The 25,064-nt window shown below is 49.0% G+C and overlaps 11 non-coding genes across 11 annotated transcripts; all 11 read left to right on the plus strand.

Moving 5' to 3' along the window:
• Window positions 1-7,143: 7,143 nt before the first annotated feature.
• On the plus strand, window positions 7,144-7,215 carry Trnah-gug (transfer RNA histidin (anticodon GUG)). The gene has a single exon. It is a non-coding gene; the product is annotated as a tRNA-His (tRNA).
• A 5,824-nt stretch (window positions 7,216-13,039) lies between these two features.
• Window positions 13,040-13,111, plus strand: Trnah-gug (transfer RNA histidin (anticodon GUG)). Its single transcript has one exon. It is a non-coding gene; the product is annotated as a tRNA-His (tRNA).
• Window positions 13,112-13,460: 349 nt separating this feature from the next.
• Window positions 13,461-13,532, plus strand: Trnah-gug (transfer RNA histidin (anticodon GUG)). Its single transcript has one exon. It is a non-coding gene; the product is annotated as a tRNA-His (tRNA).
• Window positions 13,533-13,669: 137 nt separating this feature from the next.
• Window positions 13,670-13,741, plus strand: Trnah-gug (transfer RNA histidin (anticodon GUG)). The gene has a single exon. It is a non-coding gene; the product is annotated as a tRNA-His (tRNA).
• A 138-nt stretch (window positions 13,742-13,879) lies between these two features.
• Trnah-gug (transfer RNA histidin (anticodon GUG)) lies at window positions 13,880-13,951 on the plus strand. The gene has a single exon. It is a non-coding gene; the product is annotated as a tRNA-His (tRNA).
• A 5,123-nt stretch (window positions 13,952-19,074) lies between these two features.
• On the plus strand, window positions 19,075-19,146 carry Trnah-gug (transfer RNA histidin (anticodon GUG)). The gene has a single exon. It is a non-coding gene; the product is annotated as a tRNA-His (tRNA).
• A 139-nt stretch (window positions 19,147-19,285) lies between these two features.
• Trnah-gug (transfer RNA histidin (anticodon GUG)) lies at window positions 19,286-19,357 on the plus strand. The gene has a single exon. It is a non-coding gene; the product is annotated as a tRNA-His (tRNA).
• A 561-nt stretch (window positions 19,358-19,918) lies between these two features.
• On the plus strand, window positions 19,919-19,990 carry Trnah-gug (transfer RNA histidin (anticodon GUG)). Its single transcript has one exon. It is a non-coding gene; the product is annotated as a tRNA-His (tRNA).
• Window positions 19,991-20,128: 138 nt separating this feature from the next.
• Window positions 20,129-20,200, plus strand: Trnah-gug (transfer RNA histidin (anticodon GUG)). The gene has a single exon. It is a non-coding gene; the product is annotated as a tRNA-His (tRNA).
• Window positions 20,201-20,339: 139 nt separating this feature from the next.
• On the plus strand, window positions 20,340-20,411 carry Trnah-gug (transfer RNA histidin (anticodon GUG)). Its single transcript has one exon. It is a non-coding gene; the product is annotated as a tRNA-His (tRNA).
• Window positions 20,412-20,549: 138 nt separating this feature from the next.
• Trnah-gug (transfer RNA histidin (anticodon GUG)) lies at window positions 20,550-20,621 on the plus strand. Its single transcript has one exon. It is a non-coding gene; the product is annotated as a tRNA-His (tRNA).
• The last annotated feature ends 4,443 nt before the right edge of the window (window positions 20,622-25,064 follow it).

The following is a 25,064-nucleotide window of genomic DNA, read 5'->3' on the forward strand; positions in this document are numbered from 1 at the left end:
TCACTCGGAAGACCAGTGCATACGTACGTACGCTTCTGCGACCGGGCCGGCCGAAGGGCGACGACGCCGCGCAGCTGGTGATGGATGCGGTTGAGGCCGAGGAAGCTGCAAAAGGGGCAGGAGACCAGGCAACCTTAAGCGCGGCAGAGGGTGCGCTTGCACCTGCTGTAGAGGAGGGGGCCCTAGTGGTTAACAAGGATACCGAAGGATCTGTAAAAGATACAGCCGACAAGACCGAGGAAGAAATCACAAGCAGCTCAGCAGAAGCAAGCGTGTCAATGGAGATAGGGGAAGACCTGTCGGCAAGGAATGACGCAACGTGCAGTAACGTTGGAGCCTCGGCAAAACGGCCTCTTGAACAGCCTGCAGACAACGCAGCGTACCAAGGAAGTAGCGAGGACGGGCCGCCGTCGAAGACTTCTGGGACATCTGGGGGCAGGCGCAGCAGCTACAATACCACGTCGCAACATCACCACTGCAGAAAAAAAGACTGAGAACAAGCCACCACCGCTTTCCAGTGGTACCGGTCCACCGGGTGGCTCTGGAGGTGTCTAGCGGAGTGCTAGACGCTAAAGGTAAGCACCATGCTCCGGGCCAATTTTTTCACTAGACAGCCATGGCTCCCAACCCGACGCTTAGACTGGCTACGCTAAACGTTCGAGGTCTGGCCGCCAAGCGAAAGCAAAGCCAAGTGTGTAGGCTACTGGTGGACCATGACCTTGACGTTTTAGCAGTGCAAGAGACAAAAGTGGATGGTGACGAGGAGACCCGGAGCATGGTGCAGCGGTTTACGTCGCGGTATTACGCAATAGTGAGCCACGCCATAGGGGCGTCAGCTGGTTGTGTACTGTTCATTAAGAAGTTACCGGGTCTCGCAGTGCAAGGCTTCTTTTCTTGTCCATCTGGCAGATTAGTTTTGTGCAATCTTGTTTTCAGTGGACTGGAATGGTGTGTTGTGTGCATTTATGCTCCTAATGCGTTAGATGAACGGGCGCAATTTTTTGTGAAGTTAAAGGAGTATATGGCTGTTGATAAACATATGGTGTTATTGGGTGATTTTAATTGTGTTCTGAGTGCCCGAGATAGGTCAAACAAAGGTAAAAGAAAGCGATAGAAGTATGGATATCTTGGCCGAGATAATTAATGAATGCGAATTAGAGGACGTGGCTGACTGCATGATAGGGACGCGAGATGTGCGTTTCACGCACTTTCAGGCAAACAGCCATGCGCGTTTAGATCGCATTTACGTGTCGCTTGCGGCAATACCTATGTGCAACAGTTACAATGTCTATCCTATTTCCTTCACTGATCATTGTCTAGTTAAATGTGACATAGGAAGAAAGACAAAAGGTTGCAGTTTCTCTTGGGAACTGTGGAAAATGAATTCGAAACTAACCACTGATGAAAGTTTCGTAGCAGAGGTGTTGGAGTGCGTCGCAGAAACTCTTCTGAATGGAGAAGGTAAATTTGCAGAACGATGGGAAGAGTTTAAACAACGGATTAAAATAAAAGCCATCGATCGTACTGTCACACTAAATTATGAAGCAAAAACGAAAGAAAGAGAACTAAGAAAAACCTTGGAAAAGTTGACAGAACTGGAGTGCCAAGAGCCGGGAGCATTCAAAAGTGATATACGGAATATCAAACAGCAACTTGAACTGCATGACTAAGAACGTTATCGCGGCGCGATTGTTCGCGCAAGAGCCGAGTCCTTTGCTGTGGGGGAGACACCCACAAAAAGGGCGCTTGGACTGGAAAAGGCGCACGCACGGCGCAATCAGATTGACGTGATCGAAGCGGGTGGTCTCGAAGTTACAGGTACCGATAGCATAGCACGTGTGTTCTTTCAGCACTATGAGAATCTATTTGCACATAGGCAGGTAGACCTGGAACGCATTAAAACGATTTATTTAACATGCATGGCTCAACTGAGTGATGAAACGAAAGCTGCATTAGAAGCGACTGTTTTTGAAGTGGAACACGTGATTGATAATTTGAATCCCGGCAAGTCGCCTGGCCCTGATGGGCTTTGCGCTACGTGGTACAAGCGGTTTAAAAAAGATTTGTCAGAAGTACTCGTAGCCCTTTTTAACGAAGCGTACGATGGTAAAGTTTTACCACCGTCGTTCAATGAATCCCACACGGTGCTGATTCCGAAGACAGAGGACGAGGACAAGCTGAAGCAAGTAACATCAAATAGACCAATAGCACTCACAAATGTGGACTACAAGATTTTAATGAAAGTTCTAGCAGCTAGGCTTCAGTCAGTAATTAAAGACATAGTTGGTCCGCACCAAACGTGTGGAATTAAGGGTCGCACTATAGCTACAAATGTTCATAAGATGCGGTCCGTTCTTGAGTGTTGTGATTCCCTTGAAGCTAGTGTGGCCGTACTCCAGTTGGATCTGGAGAAGGCATTTGATTGTGTAGCGCATGTTATTTTGTTTACCATATTAGAACACATTAATGTCGGCTCCATCATCATGGACGGTGTAGCTCTGGCGTATCGGAATTGCTCTACCAGACTAATTATTAACAAGGCATTGGGGACCCCCATCAAAATCCAGCGTTCCGTTCGCCAGGGCTGCCCCATCAGTCCACTTTTGTTCTGCATTTACATTGAAACGTCATGTCTGTCAGTACTTGAAAATTATGCTATTAAAGGTTTTCGTTTACAATCGTCAGAGGTGAAATTGCTCGCATATGCAGATGATGTTGCAGTGTCTTGTATCGATTATGAAAGCATCGAAGAGTCCATTAGAGCTGTCAAAGTTTTCAGCGACGTTACAGGAAGTCGGGTAAACTGGGGAAAGTGCCTGGGATTTTGGCACGGAGTGTGGCGATCGACCCCGGACATTTTTCCCAACATCGTGTGGCAGAAAATGCCTGTGAAGTACCTGGGTGTGCCAGTTGAGTCCTACAAGAATAATAATGACTACTGGCAGCAACAAGCAGATCTCTTACCTGAAAAGGCGAATGCTTGGAGGACTAATTATCTCTCCATGTTTGCGAGGGCTACCGTGTGTAACACGTTTTTTGTGGCCAAACTGTGGTATGTGATCCAAGTTATGTATTGTTCTAGAGTAAATATTCAGAAATTGCATAGGGTTTTTGCGATCTTTGTGTGGGGATCTACCTGGGAAAGGTGCAGTCGCACAAATTTGTTTCGGAGAGTAAAGTGTGGGGGGCTTGGACTGGCACATCTCTTTCTCAAGCAGTTAGTGAACCGGTTTTTCTTTTTTCGCGAGGTAAGGGACCCATTCCTGCAAACTAGAGATGGGCAAAACGGCTCACTTCAGTGAGCGGCTCGGAACGGCTCCGCTCACTGAAATGAACCGGTTCATTTGAACGGCTCACCAGTTCACTTAAACGTGTAACCTGTGTTATGCATATTCTATAGTTATGTGGCTTTGAAAAAAAAAACGATATATGCATAATTTAATAACCGTGTTATTGGTATTTTCGCTATGTTTAGAGAATATTTTTACATATATTAAAAGCGTGAATGCTTAGTTGTAATGAAGCTTTCTTTTCTGATATTGGGGATAAGATGCTTATGATACTGTGACAGGCAGAATGCGACGTACTTTTTTCAAAAAGAAAAAAAAAAACAATGTAACTTCATCGTCATTAAAGAAGCTTGTCCGTTCTCGTGGTACTTTAAAATCACCTTTTGTCAAACTAAGAACACAAAATGATTGTACATTATGTGTCAACTTTATTCATTCATTCACATACGCACGTTCACTATAATATCAGTAAGCTGTAAGGGCATGCAAAATGAATGTAGAAATCATTTCTTGAAGTACAATACAAAAATCATACGAAAGATCCACAAAACTGCCGCACGTACCTTTCGTTTTTTGTTTTTCTCTTGAGTGCACGCGCGATACTGGCGATCATGCCATCATGCACCAGGACAAAAAAGAAAAAAAAAAGAGAAATGAAGTTCTATTACAAAACAACAGATCACTGGCCTCGTTTTATTGACGTGCTAATGATACGCGCTCAGAAAATGCACGGCAGGTGGATGTCATGGGCGACATTTTCATGACTACACTAATTAGCCCAAATGACGACCAGGACGTAAACTGTACGTTCATCTCTTGTCGTTAAAGGGCCCCTAAACCACCCAGAGGTCGAAATTTAGTTGTGGTGTTGCAGTTGTGCACGAGTCTACAACGAACACGTAGCCGCGAGAATTCTTCGAAATGGTGCCGTAATAGCGGAGTTACACGCGTTTGATGATCGAAAAACGGTCCTCGCTCGTTTCGCTCTTTCCTTCGCTACTCTCCTCATCGGCTAGTCTCCCCTCCTCGCCGAGTGCTCCTCGAAAGGTCACGTGACATACGTCATCGCCAACGCGCTTCTCAAAACACTGCATACTTCCGGTCACGTCCACGCTAGCGGCACATATACCGACGGCGAACCAACCGTCCACCAGTGCCGTAGAACGTCTGCCGCGCGAGAGGTGTCCAAAGTAGACGGCAGTTCGGCCGGCGCCCCGCCCGCTGCACCATCAATGGCCCAATCGACGACCGCGAACCTGCGCGCCTCCGCCACCGGCAACTAAAACATCAGCTGCAGCCGGGAGACGACGGGCTCGGCTGTGCTCGCATCGCATCCGACGGCGCCGCTAATATCAGCGTATTTTTCTTCTTTGTGTATTGTATTTTTCTTCTTTCTTCAGCGCACGATGTGCGATCGGTGAGAGTCGTGCAACATCCTTCGAACAGCAGCAGGCAACGAACAGTACCATCCTTTGCCAATTAAGACTTCTTTTCTTCTCCCCTCGGTGGCATCGGGTGCCACACCATAAGAAGCACAAAAAACCAAGGGGACTGCTGCGCACACCACACACTGCGAGCGAGTACCAGTAGCGCGAGTCGGCCCACACCAGCCACCATTCGTCGGTCAGAAATCTAAAGACATCGAAACCCAGCAGAAGACCCAGCTCTGACGGAACGGTTCGGCACGGCTCATTCAAGAAGAGAGAACCGGCTTCCTCACTCCGAAAGAACCGCCAATCACTTACTCAACCACGGCTCCCTCGGTCTTCAAAAGAGCGGCCCGCTCCTGAGCGCTCAGGAGCGAGCCGGGTCTTTTGAAGAGCGAGTGAGCCGTGGCGAAAAGAGCGGCTGGCTCCTGAGCGCTCAGGAGCGAGCCGGGTCTTTTGAAGAGCGAGTGAGCCGTGGCGAAAAGAGCGGCTGGCTCCTGAGCGCTCAGGAGCGAGCCGGGTCTTTTGAAGAGCGAGTGAGCCGTGGCGAAAAGAGCGGCTGGCTCCTGAGCGCTCAGGAGCGAGCCGGGTCTTTTGAAGAGCGAGTGAGCCGTGGCGAAAAGAGCGGCTGGCTCCTGAGCGCTCAGGAGCGAGCCGGGTCTTTTGAAGAGCGAGTGAGCCGTGGCGAAAAGAGCGGCTGGCTCCTGAGCGCTCAGGAGCGAGCCGGATCTTTTGAAGAGCGAGTGAGCCGTGGCGAAAAGAGCGGCTGGCTCCTGAGCGCTCAGGAGCGAGCCGGGTCTTTTGAAGAGCGAGTGAGCCGTGGCGAAAAGAACGGCTGGCTCCTGAGCGCTCAGGAGCGAGCCGGGTCTTTTGAAGAGCGAGTGAGCCGTGGCGAAAAGAGCGGCTGGCTCCTGAGCGCTCAGGAGCGAGCCGGGTCTTTTGAAGAGCGAGTGAGCCGTGGCGAAAAGAGCGGCTGGCTCCTGAGCGCTCAGGAGCGAGCCGGATCTTTTGAAGAGCGAGTGAGCCGTGGCGAAAAGAGCGGCTGGCTCCTGAGCGCTCAGGAGCGAGCCGGGTCTTTTGAAGAGCGAGTGAGCCGTGGCGAAAAGAGCGGCTGGCTCCTGAGCGCTCAGGAGCGAGCCGGATCTTTTGAAGAGCGAGTGAGCCGTGGCGAAAAGAGCGGCTGGCTCCTGAGCGCTCAGGAGCGAGCCGGATCTTTTGAGCCGCTCTTTTGATGAGCGGCGGTTCTTTCGTTCTTCAGCCGAAGGCGAGGGGGTGAAGGCGACTCTCGCGAGGAAGGGCGGGAGGGCAGTTGCTTTCTCATACCGCCAATAGATGGCGCGGAAGTCGCACCCAGCAGAAGAGCCGGCTCTGACGGAACGCATCGGCACGGCTCTCTGAACGCGTGAGAACCGAATCCCTTTCTCCAAAAGAACCGCCGCTCATTTTTACTGAACGGCCGCTCACTCGCTCTTTAAAAAGAGCCGCTCACAAGATCCGGCTCGCTCCTGAGCGACCCATCTCTACTGCAAACGGTGTGCCAGGCAAGATTAGGGCGACTGTTACCCGACTATGTTATAAGCACCCATGTCATGTCGGGTACGGTGCAGGGTTACTTTCGGGAAGTAGTATCAAGTGTGCGATTTCTATGCGTTCAGTTTTCTAATGGTTTTTTTTATTCTGTTACAAAGAGAAATTGTATAAAGACATATGTGACACAGTGTTGCCAATTCCCTTGTACAGAGCCATATCAGGCCAGGGTCAGAATGTCCTGAAAAGAGTTAAAAGAATGTAAGTAGCACCAAGTGTTAAATCTTTCTTTTTCAAACTGCATACCGGGACGCTTCCAGTAAAAAGTTTCTTGAGGAGCGTGGGTTTTATATGCCATGGGGTTCACACTGTTTTATTTGCAAACAACCGGAAACAATCGATCACGTTTTTCTTCACTGTTGGGAGGGGTTTTTTTTCGTATGTGCTGCAGCGGACAATGTAAAAAGAATTCCCGCTAGATACGCACGGCATCAGGTACCTTGCAATAGACAACGAAGAAGGAGTACCTTTTGATCTGATTATGTTGACTGGCCTGCACAGTATATGGCGCTCACGAATGGCTGGCTTCTACTGTGAACCAGATAGAAGACCGGCAAGGCTGTACTTTCGAGAGAGCATTGCTCGTTGAATAGAAGTGGAAAAAAAAGAATGCGTTTCTCCCTGGATTGCCAGCGTGGAACCCTTGGCTACACTAAAAGAATTTTAAATGACATCGCCGGTCACCACGTGACCGACGGCATCATGTGCATTACGATAACAACCTTTCTTCTAACCTTGTTTGGACGTCTCATTTGTTATGTGTGCTACGTTTTGTGTTGTTGAAAAACCGGCAATAAACAAAAAAAAAAGTATTTCTTCCGCCTCCCGTCCTTCGGTGTGCCGTGATCGTATAGTGGTTAGTACCTTGCGTTGTGGCCGCAATAACCCAGGTTCGAATCCTGGTCACGGCAGTATTGTAGCGTTAGCTACACCGGCCTAGCCAAGCCCGTTTCGCGCGGCACATCAAGAGCCGTGCTGCGCATGCGCAAGGATCAGTGAGGTCACACGGTTTGCGCACCGGAGCCACCGGAGCCGGCACCTCTCGCGCACTCCGCCGCCGCCGCGCGCGACTCACCGCCGCCGGTCTGCGCATTCCAGAGGAGTGACGTCGTAGCCGTGGTAGACGCACTGGCGCCGCCGCGCGCTCGCTGTGCAGTCGCCGTCTGACACTGCGCTGGAGCCACTGCGCTTCTGACTGGCGTTTGCCAGTGTGGTATAGCCATGGAGACGGAGAGCGCAAATGCTGCTCAACAGCGCAGAAGAACGGAGAAGCTTGACTCATCGGATCCCGAAGTAGTTGCCTGGCATTTAGCGGTTGAGCGTAGGAGGAATGAACAGAAGAAGGCTGAACGGGCTGCGGAGACACTGGAGCAAAGGGACGAACGTCTAGCAAAGCGGCGTCGCCAGGAGGCTGAGCGACGTGCCCGACCACCCCTGCAGCAACAACAAAACGCTGTCGATGACGTCAAGGCTCGCCGATCGACTGAATATACTGTGAAACTCAGCGAAAGCGCCAGTGCGACTCGGACCTTCAGCTGAACCTTTGCTAACGCTACGTATATCCTGGCATAGCCGAGCTAAGCCACAGTACCTTGCGTTGTGGCCGCAATAACCCAGGTTCGAATCCTGGTCACGGCAGTATTTTTTTCTTTTATTTATATCCAGGTAAACGAAAGCGCCTCTCGGCACTCGTCACGCAGCTTGCAGTAGTAACACAACCGGTTTCGCAGTGAGAACAAGATGTGCCATTTCTTCCGCCTCCCGTCCTTCGGAGTGCCGTCATTCTGCTTCCGGCCACCGAGCCTGACGGATGCATGATGACGGGCTCCGTAGGAGCGGCTTCAGCGGCCCAGAGCGGCCGCGGTAACAGGAATTTTGCTGCTGACGAGTACCAAGTTGTTTTGCCGAGTTTGCCAACAGGGCGTTTTGTTGTGAACACCGTTTTTTTACATTGTGACATCAGGGCCCGCCCATACCGGGTGGAAGATTTCCGCGATGCGCTTGCCCCGTTATCGCTCCTGCCGGGAGTGGTGGCCCTCGGGGCCTACCGTATGAGCCATGTTTGGGCCGTGACCTTCAAGGACGACGAAGCCGTGAAGAAGATAGTCTGCGTTGGTGAGCTGCAGGTTAAAAAGGGCCGATGCCTCGTCATTGACCCCGCCAACCAGGATGTGCGCTTGAAAGTGCATTGGCTGCTGCACACCGTTCCCGACGAGGACGTGCGTCTTGCCTTCGCGCCGTTCGGAAAGGTCACGGACGTCGCCCGCGAGCGGTGGCGGGTGAATGGCGTGGCTGATAAGAACTCTACCACAAGACTGGTTACGCTGAAGTTGAAGCCGGGCGTAACGTTGGTCGACCTCCCACACCAGGTGAGCGTCTCCGGCGAGCTGGCTCTCGTGGTTGTGCCGGGCCGGGCCCCACTCTGCCTGCGCTGCCGCGGAACAGGCCATATTCGTCGCGACTGCCGCATACCGCGGTGTGGTGCGTGCCGACGCTTCGGTCACGAGGAGAGTCAGTGCGAGCGGACGTACGCTAGCGTGACCGGACCCGTGAGCAACGAGGACAACTCCGCCCTACTCATGGACGAGGCGGACATGGAAGACACATCAACCACGGCTAAGGAAGCAGCTGGCGAGGTGGCAGAGTCGGAGGCACGACCTCAGAAACAGGGGCAACATGTCGATGAAGCCGTCACCACTGAACAACAAGAGCAAGTGGAGGGCACTGTAGCCATGCCGAGCCGTGAGGAAGAGAGCCCACCTGATCCGGGAGCGTACTCCACCCCCCCCCCCCCTGAACATGAAGACATGGACACCCATATCGGGCTTGCTAACTTGCAGGCGCGGAAACGTCCGCGCGACCAGACTAATTGCCTGGCTACGATGCATGACAGCAGCGGCGGAGACGAGCCACTGCCCAAAGCGCCTGGTATGAGGAGACCAACCTTGAAGCTGCGGCCGAACATTACGGCCGATCCACGGCAGGCGGGTAAACCGCCTCCGTAGTTCTGTACTGTGTTTTGCTTGAGGCGGGTTGAGGGGTTCCTGAGTGCAATGGACGTCACCCTGAGCGCTATTGTCTTGGATATGTGTCAGGAACGAGGGCCCGAGTTGCATGTGAGTGTTGTTTTCGAGAGGTCGGGTTGTGTTCCCTTTTGTGGCATTCGACGCGGTTATCGGCGCGTCATTGTCAACACTCGTCCCTGCGTAACTGTGATGGGCACCATTCTACCGTGTAGTCATGGCAGCTAATATCGAAGGAGCACTACGTGTAGCCAGGTTAAATGTACGAGGGCTTGGTGCAAGAAGGCGGCAATGTCAGCTAAGTCGCCTACTCTTAGATAATGACTTGCATCTTGTGGGAATCCAAGAAACCAAAATAGAGAGCCAAGAGCTAACCGACAGAATGGTGTCCAATTTTCTTGCGCACTTCGACGTGTGTGTTTCTCACGCTGTTGGTGGATCAGGTGGTTGCGCTATATTCATTCGAAGAAACTTTGGCATTTGTGTGAAGTCAGTGTTTTCGTGTGAAACAGGTCGCCTTTTAGTGGCTGATTTTTGTTATTGCGATATGGATTTCCGAGTCATTTGTGTCTACGCGCCGAATATTGAAACAGACCGGCGAATCTTCTTTGAGCGACTTGAAGCGTACGTAAACTGCCAAAAGGTGGTCATACTGCTGGGGAATTTTAACTGTGTATGCACTGCTGACGATCGCGCAACAGTTTCACGCGTTCGCGATAAGAGTGCTGTATTGCTAAATGCGCTGGTGCACGATTACGACTTGGAAGATATCGGTAGTGTCTTCGCCAGCGGTACCCACCCGCAGTTTACGCACTTCCAGCGTGATAGCCACGCTCGGCTAGATAGATTATATGTGTCAGCCGAATTGGTGCCCTTGTGTTGTGAATATGATGTGCAACCCATTGCATATAGCGATCACTTATTGGTAACTGCCACCTTTGGGAAAAGACAGATCAAACACACCTTTAACTGGGACCCCTGGAAATTGAACGCGCAGTTGCTGGATGACGATGCTTTCGTTGATGCTGTTGCGAAGGAACTAGAAAGCCTGATTTCAGTCGAATTAGCAAGCTTCGCCATTAAATGGGAAGAATTTAAACAGAAAGTAAAAACAATGGCTATTGAAAGAAGCAGTGTCCTTCGGCATAACTTGAAACAGGCAGAAACGAACCTTCGCCAGCAACTGCAATTTTTCATCTGCATGGAAAGTGTCCAGCCTGGTGTGTATGTTAACGAAATAAAGGAAGTGAAAGCCGAACTCGAAAGGATAGACTCTGAGAAATACAAAGCCGCCGTTGTGCGATCAAGGTCTGAGAAGCTGTGGGCGGGAGAAGCGCCAACAAAACGAGCTCTCTCAGACGAGAAAAGGTTCGCATGTCGGAAGGAAATCCGCCAGCTAGCTAAAGGCAATGACATCACGTCCGACAAAAACGACATCAAACAAGGGACCGTCGATCACTTCAAAGCCTTCTTAGGTCAACCACGTGAACCTAAAGATGGCTACCAGACGGAATTCCTTTCATTGATGCCAAAGCTCGATGAAGAAGTTAAGGCGCGGCTAGAACATCCCATTACCCTGAGTGAGATAGAGTGTGCAATAGACGAGTTGGCGCCCGGTAAAGCACCTGGGCCTGATGGCTTGGGGGCTACTTTCTATAAAACGTTTAAGTCAGCGCTGGCTCATGTCCTCCATCTAGTTATCAGCGAAGCGTATGACCGAAAAAGATTGCCCTTGTCTTTACAACCTCGCATATTGTGCTAATCCCGAAGAGTGATGACGAAAAGAAACGTTTGTGGCCAGGCTCATATCGCCCGATAACTCTAGCCAACGTTGACTACAAAATATTCACGAAAGTTTTAGCGAAACGACTGCAAAGTGTCATCAAAACATTGGTAGGGCCTCACCAGACTTGTGGTATTAAAGGCCGCAGTATTACAACAAATGTACACGTGGTTCGAAGTGTGCTAGAGTGTTGCGACGCGATTGGCGATTACATCGCGATGATGCAGATAGATTTGGCGAAAGCCTTCGACCTCGTCTCGCACACGGCTCTACTATGCATACTCGAACATACGAACGTTGGCAGTGTCATAACAGAAGGCGTAACGATGGCGTACAAAGACTGCTCAACGCGAATCATTGTTAATGGGGAGCTCACCGATAGCTTTCGTGTGCTCTCGTCGGTGCGTCAAGGATGCCCGCTTTCGCCCCTTCTGTTTGCTGCTTATCTCGAGCCACTCTGTTTGGCCATTAAAAACAACGACCGCATAGCAGGCTATCGACTACAGGCAGCACACGTTAAAATATTGGCGTATGCAGACCACATTGCGATTCTCTGTACAAATACAGCCAGCATTAACGAGGCGACTACTGTAGTTGAAAAATTTTGCGTTTCAGCTGGAGCCCAGATAAATTGGGATAAAAGTTATGGCTTCTGGCATGGGAGTTGGAAAGACACGCCGGAGACCTTTTCTCGATTGAATTGGTCAAAGTTGCCTACACAGTACCTGGGGGTGCCTCTCGGAAGTTACCGTGAGGCCGAACCGTACTGGCTCGACCAAGCTTCGAGAGCAAAGGAAAAGGCTGACGGTTGGAGAGGAAAGCAATTGTCAATGTTTTCTAGAGCCACTGTTTGCAACCTCTTTTTAGTTTCTAAGATATGGTATGTTATGAATGTGTTGTGTGCTGCGCGGGTAAGCGTACAAAAAATTCACCGCATTTTCGCTACTTTCATTTGGGCCTCTACCTGGGAGAGGACGAGTCGAACAAACTTGTTTCTCCCGGTCAAGAAAGGTGGGCTTGGTCTGGTTCACTTGTTTTTGCGACAAATTGTGTCACGCTTTGTGTTCCTGCGGGATCAAAATGATCCCTTTCTTCGAACACTAATTCAAGTACGGCTGAGTAGACTTCTTCCAGGATTTGTTGTTTCGTCGGCTCAGAACATGCCGGGAACCGTGACTGGGTACCTGCGTGAAGTGGTGCTGGCGCATAGGATGTTGAATGTGCGTTTTTCGCTGCAGTATCTGTCCATCGTTACAAAAAAACAATTGTACAGAGATCTTGTGGACACGATGCTCCCCGTACCTTTGTACCGCTCGCCACACCGTGGAGGCCCCGGACAGGACGTGCTAAAAAGAGTGAAGAAAATGCCAGTACGGCCATCAACTAAGTCCTTCTTCTTCCAATTACATTCAAACACACTTCCCGTTAAGACCTGGCTTCATAGCAAGGGTATTTTCATCCCCTGGACAACCGACTGCTCTTTATGTAAAAAACCAGAAACAATAGAACATGTTTTCCTAGATTGCTGGGACCCGATCTTTCACTGGGGCGTTCTGCAGAGAACGCTGAAGAAACAGTTACCTCTGGACCCGTATGGAATACGCTTCTTGCCAATAGATACCTCAGAGGAAGTACCGTATGACCTCATTATGGGCCGGGGCCTCCACGCGATGTGGAAAACTCGCATGCAATTTGAACATGCAGACATCGTTGTGAAAACGGTGCGAGAACACTTTATTGAGAGTGTTGTTTACGTGAGAGACGCGTACAAAGTACTGCCTGATCCGCCACAATGGATGTCTGTACTGGATGAACTGGTGTCACTGAAAAGATTTAATGCTGTGCTAGCCAAAGTGTGGCTAGCACGTTTTATCCTTTGTAACCTATGAGTTTGTACGTCGAGGACGGCAATAAAGAAAAAAAAAGTGTGCCGTGATCGTATAGTGGTTAGTACCTTGCGTTGTGGCCGCAATAACCCAGGTTCGAATCCTGGTCATGGCAGTATTTTTTTTTCTTTTATTTATATCCAGGTAAACGAAAGCGCCTCTCGGCACTCGTCACGCAGCTTGCAGTAGTAACGCAACCAGTTTCGCAGTGAGAACAAGATGTGCTATTTCTTCCGCCTCCCGTCCTTCGGTGTGCCGTGATCGTATAGTGGTTAGTACCTTGCGTTGTGGCCGCAATAACCCAGGTTCGAATGCTGGTCACGGCACTATTTTTTTTCTTTTATTTATATCCAGGTAAACGAAAGCGCCTCTCGGCACTCGTCACGCAGCTTGCAGTAGTAACACAACCGGTTTCGCAGTGAGAACAAGATGTGCTATTTCTTCCGCCTCCCGTCCTTCGGTGTGCCGTGATCGTATAGTGGTTAGTACCTTGCGTTGTGGCCGCAATAACCCAGGTTCGAATCCTGGTCACGGCAGTATTTCTTTTCTTTTATTTATATCCAGGTAAACGAAAGCACCTCTCGGCACACGTCACGCAGCTTGCAGTAGTAACGCAACTGTTTCGCAGTGAGAACAACATGTGCTATTTCTTCCGCCTCCCGTCCTTCGGTGTGCCGTGATCGTATAGTGGTTAGTGCCTTGCGTTGTGGCCGCAATAACCCAGGTTCGAATCCTGGTCACGGCAGTACTTTTTTTCTTTTATTTATATCCAGGTAAACGAAAGCGCCTCTCGGCACTCGTCACGCAGCTTGCAGTAGTAACACAACCAGTTTCGCAGTGAGAACAAGATGTGCTATTTCTTCCGCCTCCCGTCCTTCGGAGTGCCGTGATCGTATAGTGGTTAGTACCTTGCGTTGTGGCCGCAATAACCCAGGTTCGAATCCTGGTCACGGCAGTATTTTTTTTCTTTTATTTATATCCAGGTAAACGAAAGCGCCTCTCGGCACTCGTCACGCAGCTTGCAGTAGTAACACAACCGGTTTCGCAGTGAGAACAAGAGGTGCTATTTCTTCCGCCTCCCGTCCTTCGGTGTGCCGTGATCGGATTCTACTTCCGGCCACCGAGCGTGACGGACGTGAAATCATGTGCTCCAACGGAGCGGTATCAGCGGCCCAGCTTGGCCGCGGAAACAGGGTTACTGGCTCAAGTGATCAGGACTACGAATTTATTTTGCCGCGTCTACCAACAGGACGAATTGTGTTAAATACGTTGTTTTTGCACACCGACGTCAGAGCAAGGCCCTACAAGGTCGAGGATTTTCGCGACGCACTGGTCGGTTTGGCACTGCTCCCCGAGGTTATCGCCTTGGGGGCATACCAAATGAACCACATTTGGGCTATCACGCTCAAGAGTGCCGAAGGAATGAAGAAGCTGCTCTCCGCCCGTGAAGTGACAGTGAAAGAACGTCGGTGCGTTGTTATTGATCCTGGTGACCAGGACATGAGGATGAAGATCCACTGGATTCTGTACAACGTGCAGGATGAAGACGTGCGAACAGTCCTTGCACCGTACGGTACTGTGATGGAAGTCGCTAAGGAATGTTGGCGCGTTCAGGGAGTCATGGACAAAGGTTCGTCAACGAGTTCTGTCTCTTTGAAGTTGAAGCCTGGTGTTACAATTGAGGACCCGCCACACCAGCTACGCATTGCCGGAGAACAGGCCCTCGTTGTTGTTCCTGGAAGAGCTCCACTTTGCCTTAGGTGCCATACCTTAGGTCACGTCCGACGTGAATGTAAAGTACCACGTTGTAGTCAGTGCCGCCGCTTCGGCCATGATGAGTCGCAGTGCGTCAAAACGTACGCAAATGTCACAGGGCCCATTGGAAGAGTGGACCATTCCGAACTTGTTATGGACGCGGATGAAGCCGAGGAGGCGGCGAGAACAGCAGAAAAGAACGTGCCGTCGCCATCTCCTACGTCGAACGTTATTAGCGGAGGCGGGGCAACGACACAGACCGAGGACAAGGCCACTGTGCCTATTCAGGCTGTCGAAGACCTGAAAGTTGGTGCTGCGGAAGGACAAGGCAAGCAAAGTACTTCTACTGAAGGTGTAAAACCAATAGAGGACGAAGAAGGCATGGACGTCGTCCAACCAAGCTTGAGCAGTGCGACAGCAAAGAGGACTCACGACAAGGCCTGCGTCGAAGAGCCTCAAGGGCCTCCTACAAGCATAGACGAACCACCCCTCAAATCGGCAGGACAGCGCCGGGCGACGTTTCGCCCGAAACCCAACGTCCCGCCGGACAAAAGGCCGGCGACGACTACACCGGCGTAGAAACCATGGCTCCCTTCTGGCTTGGCAAAGGACGAGAGGCGACGCCCGACGGAGCTATCAAGTGCAGCGCGCTGACGCTGCGTGCTGCGGAGGGCCCGCTCACCTCTTGGGTGTGCTCGAGAACTCTTGAAGGGTCACAGTTGATGTGTTCGTCTTTTCGATGTTTTGCGGCTGAAGGTGAGCACGAAGCGGTTTGGTCCTTTTAACTTGTCGCGCACATGGCAGTTAGAATAGATGCAGCACTTAGATTTGCCACGATTGATGTAACGGGACTGGCAGCGAGGCGACGTCAATACAAATTAAGTCGCTTACTGCTCGAGAACGATGTGGACGTAGTGGCAGTGCAAGAGACAAAGGTCGCAAGTGAAGATCGGACGAACCGAATGGTCCAGCCCTTTGGAAGCCGGTACAATGTATGTGTGTGTCATTCTGTTGGTACATCGGGAGGGTGTGCCATTTTAATCCGGAATTCCTTAGGCGTTATTGAAGAATGTGTTACAGTTTGCAACACAGGGCGTTTCGTCATGTGTGACTTTTCTGATCTTGATGTACAGTGGCGCGTAGTGTGCGTGTATGCGCCAAACAAGGAAATTGAGCGCAAAACTTTCTTCGAAATGTTGCAGCCCTATCTGAAGTCTCCTAGATATATTATCCTTATGGGAGACTTTAACTGCGTTTGCATGCCCGAGTACAGAGTTACGAACGCGACCATTAGAAGCCAAAGCTCGTTACTACTGAGAGCAATTGTCCAAGACTACAACTTGGAAGACGTTGGGAGTGCACTGTCAGAAGGAGCCCGTCCGCAATTTACGCATTTCCAACGAGCAAGTCATGCAAGACTCGACAGAGCTTATGTGTCAGCTTGCGTGGTCCCAATGTGCAATGACTACTTGGTAAAAAACGTTGCGTTCAGCGATCATTGCATGGTAATGTTTTCACTGGGAACGAAGACCAAAAGCACGAAGTTCAACTGGAATCTTTGGAAATTATTGTAAAGCTTCTTGAGGATGAAATTTTTGTGCGTACAGTAAAAGAAAAAATGGACTGTTTACAAACGGGTGATCATGAAGACATTATTGCAAACTGGGAACATTTTAAAGAGGAAATAAAAATGAGCGCTATAGAAAGAGCGAGTGTGCTACGCCAAAAGGAGAAGGCGGACGATAAAGAACTTCATAGCCGCTTAAATTTGCTTCTTAGTTTGGAAAGCGCGCAGCCGGGCCAGTTTGCAATGGAAATAAGAGAAACAAAAAATAAATTAGAACTGATGGACAAAGAAAAATACAAAGGAGCAGTTATACGAGCACGTACAGAACGGCTTTGGTTGGGCGAGATGCCGACAAAACGGTCCCTCTGTGACGAAAAGAGATATGCAGTCAACAACGAGATAAAAGGGATAGAATACAAGGGCAAAATTGCTCAAGATTCCAACACTATTCATCGTGCGTTTGTTGATTACTACGAAGGACTACTGGGTCACGAGTCAAACGTACAAGAGGGCCTTGCGGCGGAATTTTTGGCAGTGATGCCTATCTTAGATGATGAAGTCAAGCTTGGGCTTGAGGAGCCGATTAGTGTAGCAGAAGTGGAGCACGCAATCGACGAGTTAAGCTCTGGTAAATCACCTGGACCGGACGGGCTGGGCGCAGCGTTTTACAACGCATTCAAAGGGGACATAGCGCATTTTCTGCACAACGTTATTCAAGCAACGTACGAAAAGCAGATGATGCCTCCGTCTTTTCGACGAACTCACATCGTCTTGGTTCCGAAGAGTGATGACCCGGTTAAGAAATTGTCAGTCAAAGCTTATCGGCCCATAAGTCTCACGAATGTGGACTACAAGATTTTCCTGAAGGTTCTGGGCAGAAGGTCGCAGAATGTAATAAAAGATATCGTCGGCCCGCACCAAACTTGCGGAATAAAAGGAAGCACCATACAGACAAATATTCATGTAGCACGGAGCATATTGGAATGCTGCGATGCATTTGATAAACGTGTAGCAATGTTGCAACTAGACATGGAAAAGGCCTTTGACCGCGTCAACCACCATATCCTGTTTTCTATCCTTCAACACGTTAATGTTGGCCGTGTGCTCTTGGAAGGAGTCAAAATGGCATATGCTGGTTGTATGGCAAGCATCATTGTTAATAAGCAACTGAGTGAAAGTATCGCTGTTCGTTCTTCAGTGGGACAAGGGTGCCCGTTGTCTCCATTGCTCTTTGCCCTGTATCTGGAACCTTTTGCCTGAAAGTTATGTCTAACGAAAAAGTGCGAGGCTTCACGATGTTGTCCACCGAAGTTAAAGTTCTTTCATATGCGGATGATATCGCTATTTTCTGTGAAGATAAAGACAGTATAGCTGAAGCGGTGAAAGACGCGGCTAGGTTTTGCAAAGCCTCCGAAAGCGTGATAAACTGGGAAAAGTGCTTGGGCTTCTGGCACGGCAATTGGGATTGCACGCCTGTTATGATCGAGAGCGTTCAGTGGGTAACGTCACCTGTCAAATACTTGGGAGTGCCGCTAGACCACTATCGAGAACCGGCAAAATATTGGGAAGCGGAAACTGAGCGCACACGAGAAAGTACGCAGAAATGGGGTGGCCGTGATCATTCAATTTTTGCTCGGGCAACAGTATGCAACCTTTTTCTGGTGGCAAAGGTGTGGTACGTGCTTCAGGCGCTGTGCATGTCACGGACCAGCGTCCAGAGACTGCATCGAGTCTTCGCAGTGTTCATTTGGGGGTCGAGTTGGGAGAGGACAAGACGCACAAATCTCTTTCTATCTGTGGGAAAGGGGGGCCTAGGTTTGGCTCATTTGTTTATCAGGCAACTCGTGGCCAGATTTCTGTTCCAACGAGACCAAAAAGACGCATTCTTGCGGACGGTAATACAAATTTGGCTCAAAGAGGCACTGCCTGAATATGTTGTATCATCCAGCCCTGTGAAACATGTGCGGGTGCGCGGCTTTCTTTCGGAGGTTGTGCGCACATTTCAGTGTTTGAAAGTTCGTTTTTCTGCGCAGTATCTTGCTGATGTTAGAAGGAAACAGCTTTATAAAGATCTCATTGACACTATGTTGCATGTACCTATGTACCGTTCCATATACTGTGTTGGCTCGGAAAAAAATGTCCTGAAGAGAGTTAAGAAAATGTCGGTGCGGCCCTCGATGAAAACATTCTTCTTTCTGCTGCACACTGGCACACTTCCCGTGAAGCCATGGCTTCAAGAAAAAGGAATATTTGTCCCTTGGTCCATAAACTGCTTAATCTGCCGAAAACCGGAGACAATAGACCACATGTTTCTGCACTGCACAGACTCTGTATTTCACTGGGACGTGCTGCAACGAACTTTAAAAAAGACGCTTCCGATATCGCCTTACGGTATACGATTTCTACCGGTAGATGGCGAAGACGAAGTACCATGGGACATGTTTATGCTTACCAGCTTACACAGTATATGGAAAAATCGAATGGCATTCAGACATGCAGATGAGACTGTTCTCCCCATACGAGAGTATTTTGTAGAGAGCATGTCTTATATAAGAGATGTGTTTAAGGCCCAACAAGAACAACCAGAGTGGCTCCGAATAATGGACGACCTTATTCAGCTGAAACGCTTTTAATCTTTTGGTGTGAGCAGGGGAGATCACCGCTCGCATCTTTTACTTCTAAAGTGATGTAAGTGCTGTGCGTGTATTACTTTGTGTTTCGTACCAAGATGGTAATGAAGAAAAAAAAATCGGTGTGCCGTGATCGTATAGTGGTTATTACCTTGCGTTGTGGCCGCAATAACCCAGGTTCGAATCCTGGTCACGGCAGTATTTTTTTTTCTTTTATTTATATCCAGGTAAACGAAAGCGCCTCTCGGCACTCGTCACGCAGCTTGCAGTAGTAACACAACCGGTTTCGCAGTGAGAACAAGATGTGCTATTTCTTCCGCCTCCCGTCCTTCGGTGTGCCGTGATCGTATAGTGGTTAGTACCTTGCGTTGTGGCCGCAATAACCCAGGTTCGAATCCTGGTCACGGCAGTATTTTTCTTTCTTTTATTTATATCCAGCTAAACGAAAGCGCCTCTCGGCACTCGTCACGCAGCTTGCAGTAGTAACACAACCGGTTTCGCACTGAGAACAAGATGTGCTATTTCTTCCGCCTCCCGTCCTTCGGTGTGCCGTGATCGTATAGTGGTTAGTACCTTGCGTTGTGGCCGCAATAACCCAGGTTCTAATCCTGGTCACGGCAGTATTTTTTTTTCTTTTATTTATATCCAGGTAAACGAAAGCGCCTCTCGGCACTCGTCACGCAGCTTGCAGTAGTAACACAACCGGTTTCGCAGTGAGAACAAGATGTGCTATTTCTTCCGCCTCCCGTCCTTCGGTGTGCCGTGATCGTATAGTGGTTAGTACCTTGCGTTGTGGCCGCAATAAGCCAGGTTCGAATCCTGGTCACGGCAGTATTTTTTTTTCTTTTATTTATATCCAGGTAAACGAAAGCGCCTCTCGGCACTCGTCACGCAGCTTGCAGTAGTAACACAACCGGTTTCGCACTGAGAACAAGATGTGCTATTTCTTCCGCCTCCCGTCCTTCGGTGTGCCGTGATCGTATAGTGGTTAGTACCTTGCGTTGTGGCCGCAATAACCCAGGTTCGAATCCTGGTCACGGCAGTATTTTTTTTCTTTTATTTATATCCAGGTAAACGAAAGCGCCTCTCGGCACTCGTCACGCAGCTTGCAGTAGTAACACAACCGGTTTCGCAGTGAGAACAAGATGTGCTATTTCTTCCGCCTCCCGTCCTTCGGTGTGCCGTGATCGTATAGTGGTTAGTACCTTGCGTTGTGGCCGCAATAACCCAGGTTCGAATCCTGGTCACGGCAGTATTTTTCTTTCTTTTATTTATATCCAGCTAAACGAAAGCGCCTCTCGGCACTCGTCACGCAGCTTGCAGTAGTAACACAACCGGTTTCGCACTGAGAACAAGATGTGCTATTTCTTCCGCCTCCCGTCCTTCGGTGTGCCGTGATCGTATAGTGGTTAGTACCTTGCGTTGTGGCCGCAATAACCCAGGTTCGAATCCTGGTCACGGCAGTATTTTTTTTCTTTTATTTATATCCAGGTAAACGAAAGCGCCTCTCGGCACTCGTCACGCAGCTTGCAGTAGTAACACAACCGGTTTCGCAGTGAGAACAAGATGTGCTATTTCTTCCGCCTCCCGTCCTTCGGTGTGCCGTGATCGTATAGTGGTTAGTACCTTGCGTTGTGGCCGCAATAACCCAGGTTCGAATCCTGGTCACGGCAGTATTTTTTTTTCTTTTATTTATATCCAGGTAAACGAAAGCACCTCTCGGCACTCGTCACGCAGCTTGCAGTAGTAACACAACCGGTTTCGCAGTGAGAACAAGATGTGCTATTTCTTCCGCCTCCCGTCCTTCGGTGTGCCGTGATGGATTCCACTTCCGGCCGCGAAAGCCTACGGACGTGTCTATCATGAGCTCCATTGGAGCGGATGTAGCGGCCCAGTTAAGCCGCGGTACCAGGAATGAAGTGTCGCAGGATTATGCAGTCATTTTGCCCCCTCTGCCACCTGGGTATGTTGTCCAAAATACTGTTTTTCTACATGCTAATATAAAACGAAGACCGTACCGTGCAGAATATTTCCGTGAACCACTGTTTCAACGTGTCCCGCCCACCGAAGTTCTTGCGCTTGGCGCCTATCAAATGAACCATGTGTGGGCGGTTACCTGCAAGACCGCTGAAGGCGCGAAGAAGTTTTTGGGTGATCCGGAATTGACGGTGAAGGGCCGGCGATGCATCGTTATTGATCCAAGCCACCGCGACGTCCGTCTGAAGCTCCACTGGTTGCTCTACCACGTACGCGAAGAAGATGTGCGAAACGCGCTGAGCCCCTACGGAACGGTCATGGAAATAGGACTGGATAAATGGCGAATTGACGGCTACAGCCAGCAGAGCACCATGACACGTACAGTTGTGGTGCGACTGAAGGCCGACGTAACGTTGGACGATTTACCACATCAGCTTCGTGTTGGAGGCGAGCTCGCCCTTGTCGTGGTGCCCGGAAGACCACCAAGGTGTTTGCGCTGCCCGCAAATGGGCCACATCAGAAAGGATTGCCGCGTCCCGCGATGCAACGTCTGCAAACGCTTTGGCCATACCGTAGAAAACTGCTCGAGGACGTATGCTGCAGCTGCCATGACCACGGTGAGCACGAAGAAATCCGAGCTCACCATGGACGAAGCCGAAGCAGAAAAATGTGTGAGTCCAGCAGCAATTTCAGGGGCACAAGAGACAAGCACCCAAGAAAATGAGCCACCGAAAACTGAGGAAAGTTTGAAAATCACTGCACATGTGCAAATTCCAATTCAAGCGAAGACGAAGAGTACGGACTCCAATGTCACCGAGGATGCCACCAATAAAACAAGTGCAAACACTGAGGCAGCGGAAGTTCACCAAAAGCCTCCCGAAGAGGATTTCATGGATTGCCGTGAAGCAGAAGAAAATAGTGCGGTGGTAAAGAGACCACGGGACGACGGCGGTGAAGAGTCAAAGGACGCCAGCAGCAGTGAACCTCCGGCGAAAGCGGCAACTAGTCGCCGGCCGCGGCCCACTGCAAAGCCAAACGTCAAGGAGGGGGAGAAGAGGGCGGCTCAGCCGCCCACTTGACAACGCAGCTAACGCACTACGTGTGTACCCGAAAATCGGGGCACACCTTGTTTTTGGTGAGCGCATCGTTTTTTAACAAAAAAATGGCTATTAGACTTGAGAGAGCAGTTCGTTTCGCCACTCTAAATGTGCGCGGGTTAGCTGCTAGAAGACGTCAGTACCAATTATGCAGACTCTTTGCAGAACACGATTTAGATGTGATTGCCGTGCAAGAAACGAAAGTAGAGAGGCAGGAGGAAACTGATCGAATGGTTCTGCCTTTTCGCACCACGTATAATATTTGTGTATCACATTCCAATGGCTTGTCGGGAGGGTGTGCCATTTTCGTAAAAAAATCTATTGGTGCTGTGGAGACAAATATAAGAAGCAGTGATAGCGGACGATTCGTAGTATGTGATTTCTCGCTACTGAATTTTGAATGGCGCGTGATTTGCTTGTATGCCCCGAACCGCGAGAACGAAAGGAATGCTTTCTTTGAAGAAATTAGTGGTTTTCTTGATGGTAGTAGACATGTGATATTTATGGGTGACTTTAACTGTGTGTGCGCAATGGAGGACCGCTCCAAGCGTGTAAATATCCGTGATCAAAGCGCGTTGATTTTGAGTGAACTGATTGCAGAGAATGGACTAGAAGATGTGGCCCTCTGCATGTCTAATGGCAGGGCCCAGTTCACACATTTTCAGGGTCAAAGTCACGCGCGTTTAGATAGAGCCTACATTCCACTTGACCTTGTGATGTGCTGTGATGAATACTTGGTTACACCAGTGTCGTTTAGCGACCACTGTTTGGTGAGATTCACGCTTGGAAAGAAGGAAAAAACGACAAAGTTCTACTGGAACCTTTGGAAGTTAAATCATAGCATTCTGAAAGATGAAATGTTTACTAAAAAAGTAACAGAAGCGTTAACGATGATGTATGAAGATGAAAAAGATGACTGGGAAGAACGATGGGAAACTTTCAAACAAAATGTTAAACTAAGTGCTATAGAACGAACGACGAAGCTTAATTTTGAGAAGAAACAAGGCGAGAAGAATTTGCAGTTGCAACTGCAAGCACTTTTAAAGGAAGAGAGTGCGAAACCGGGCACGTTCACCGAGGAAATCAAAAATACAAAAAACAAGCTCGAATTTTTAGATAAAGAGAAATACAGAGGCGCTATTATTAGGTCAAGAACAGAAAAGCTTTGGGTGGGCGAGACACCTACAAAACGGGCACTAGGTGATGAAAAGCAATATGCAGAAAGAAAAGAAGTTAAGGAAATAGTGTACAATGGCACATTGACGAAAGAAAAAAGTCAGATAAGGGAAGCATTTGTTGAACACTATCGCGAATTGCTTGGAAAGCGTTTGTCGATGGCGAGTGGATTTAGTGGCGAATTCCTTTCTTTCGTGCCCAAGTTTGACGATGAAACGAAAAAAAGTTTGGAGGCTCCTATCAGCGTACAGGAGATTAAAAAAGCTATTTATGACTTAAGCACTGGAAAGACGCCTGGTCCAGATGGAATAGGAGCAGAATTCTATAAAATGTTTAAAGAAGAGATCGCACGCGCGCTGTTCGAAGTTATCGAAGATGGTTATAAAAAGAAAAGACTACCACGCTCGTTCACTGAGGCGCACACTGTTTTAATCCCCAAAACAGATGATAGCACCAAACTCCAGTCTGTGACGTCGTATCGGCCCATTAGCCTATTGAACACGGATTACAAAATTTTCATGAAGGTGTTGGCCAGGAGACTGCAGAATGTCATTCAAGACATTGTAGGACCGCACCAGACATGTGGCATAAGAGGTCGTAGCATTACGACAAATATACACATAGTAAGAAGTGTCTTAGAGATTTGTGATGACTTTGGAGACCGAATCGCAATGATGCAATTAGATCTACAGAAAGCTTTTGACCGTGTTTCCCATGAAGTGTTGTTCAGTGTGTTGGAACATGTGCAAGTAGGAAGTGTGCGTCTTGATGGATTAAAGATGGCATACTCGCGATGCGTAACACGCCTGGTAGTTAACAGGGTGCTCAGTGAAGAAAAAGAGATACTCAGTTCTATCAGACAAGGATGTCCGGCATCAGCCTTACTTTTTGCCATGTACCTAGAACCCTTGTGTTTATCAATTATTCATAATTCAAATGTGCATGGATTTAGATTACAGAACACCGAAGTAAAGATTCTAGCATATGCCGATGACGTGGCTGTACTCTGTCAAGATAGGCAGAGCATATGTGAAGTTGTCCACACGGTCAAACAATTTTGTTCCATGACAGGTAGTATGATTAATTGGGACAAAACAACTGCATTTTGGTATGATAATTGGGATATGAGACCTGATGTATACGTAAATGTAAGATGGAAAACCCGCCCGCCAAAGTACCTTGGGGTACCACTTCAGGTCTATCGTGACAACAACGACTACTGGAAAGACGAAGCAGAAACAACCCGACAAAAAACAAACGCCTGGGGAGGGCGTGAACTCTCTATTTTTGCACGGGAGTCTGTATGCAACCTATTTTTGATATCCAAAATATGGTATGTGTGCCAAGTCATTTGTATGTCACGCGTGAATGTGCAGAAATTTCACAGGATTTTTGCTGTGTTTGTATGGAAATCGACGTGGGAGCGAACAAGTCGCTCAAATTTGTTCCTATCGGCCCGAAACGGAGGCTTGGGTTTGTGTCACTTGTTTATTAGGCAACTTGTGTCTCGCTTTATTTTTCTTCGCGACCAAAGAAACGAATTTTTGCAAAGTGTAATAAAATTAAGACTGTGCTCCCACGTTCCAGAATTTGTTGTGTCGTCGAATAACATGTATCAATATGTGTCAGGGTATCTGCGTGAAGTTGTACAATCTTTTAATTTTCTCAAAGTACGTTTTTCACTAGAGTACTTGTCCTCTGTAAAACGGAAAAGACTTTACAAAGACCTCATTGAATGCTTGTTACCAACGCCGCGATACAGATCTTTATTCAATGTCGGACCCGGACAGGACGTGTTAAGAAGGGTTAAAAGGATGAACGTAAAACCGGGAGCAAAAACTTTCTTCTTTAAACTTCACTCTGGGA

This window comes from Dermacentor silvarum, chromosome 2, assembly GCF_013339745.2.
Source record: "Dermacentor silvarum isolate Dsil-2018 chromosome 2, BIME_Dsil_1.4, whole genome shotgun sequence".
In the NCBI taxonomy this organism is placed as follows: domain Eukaryota; kingdom Metazoa; phylum Arthropoda; class Arachnida; order Ixodida; family Ixodidae; genus Dermacentor; species Dermacentor silvarum.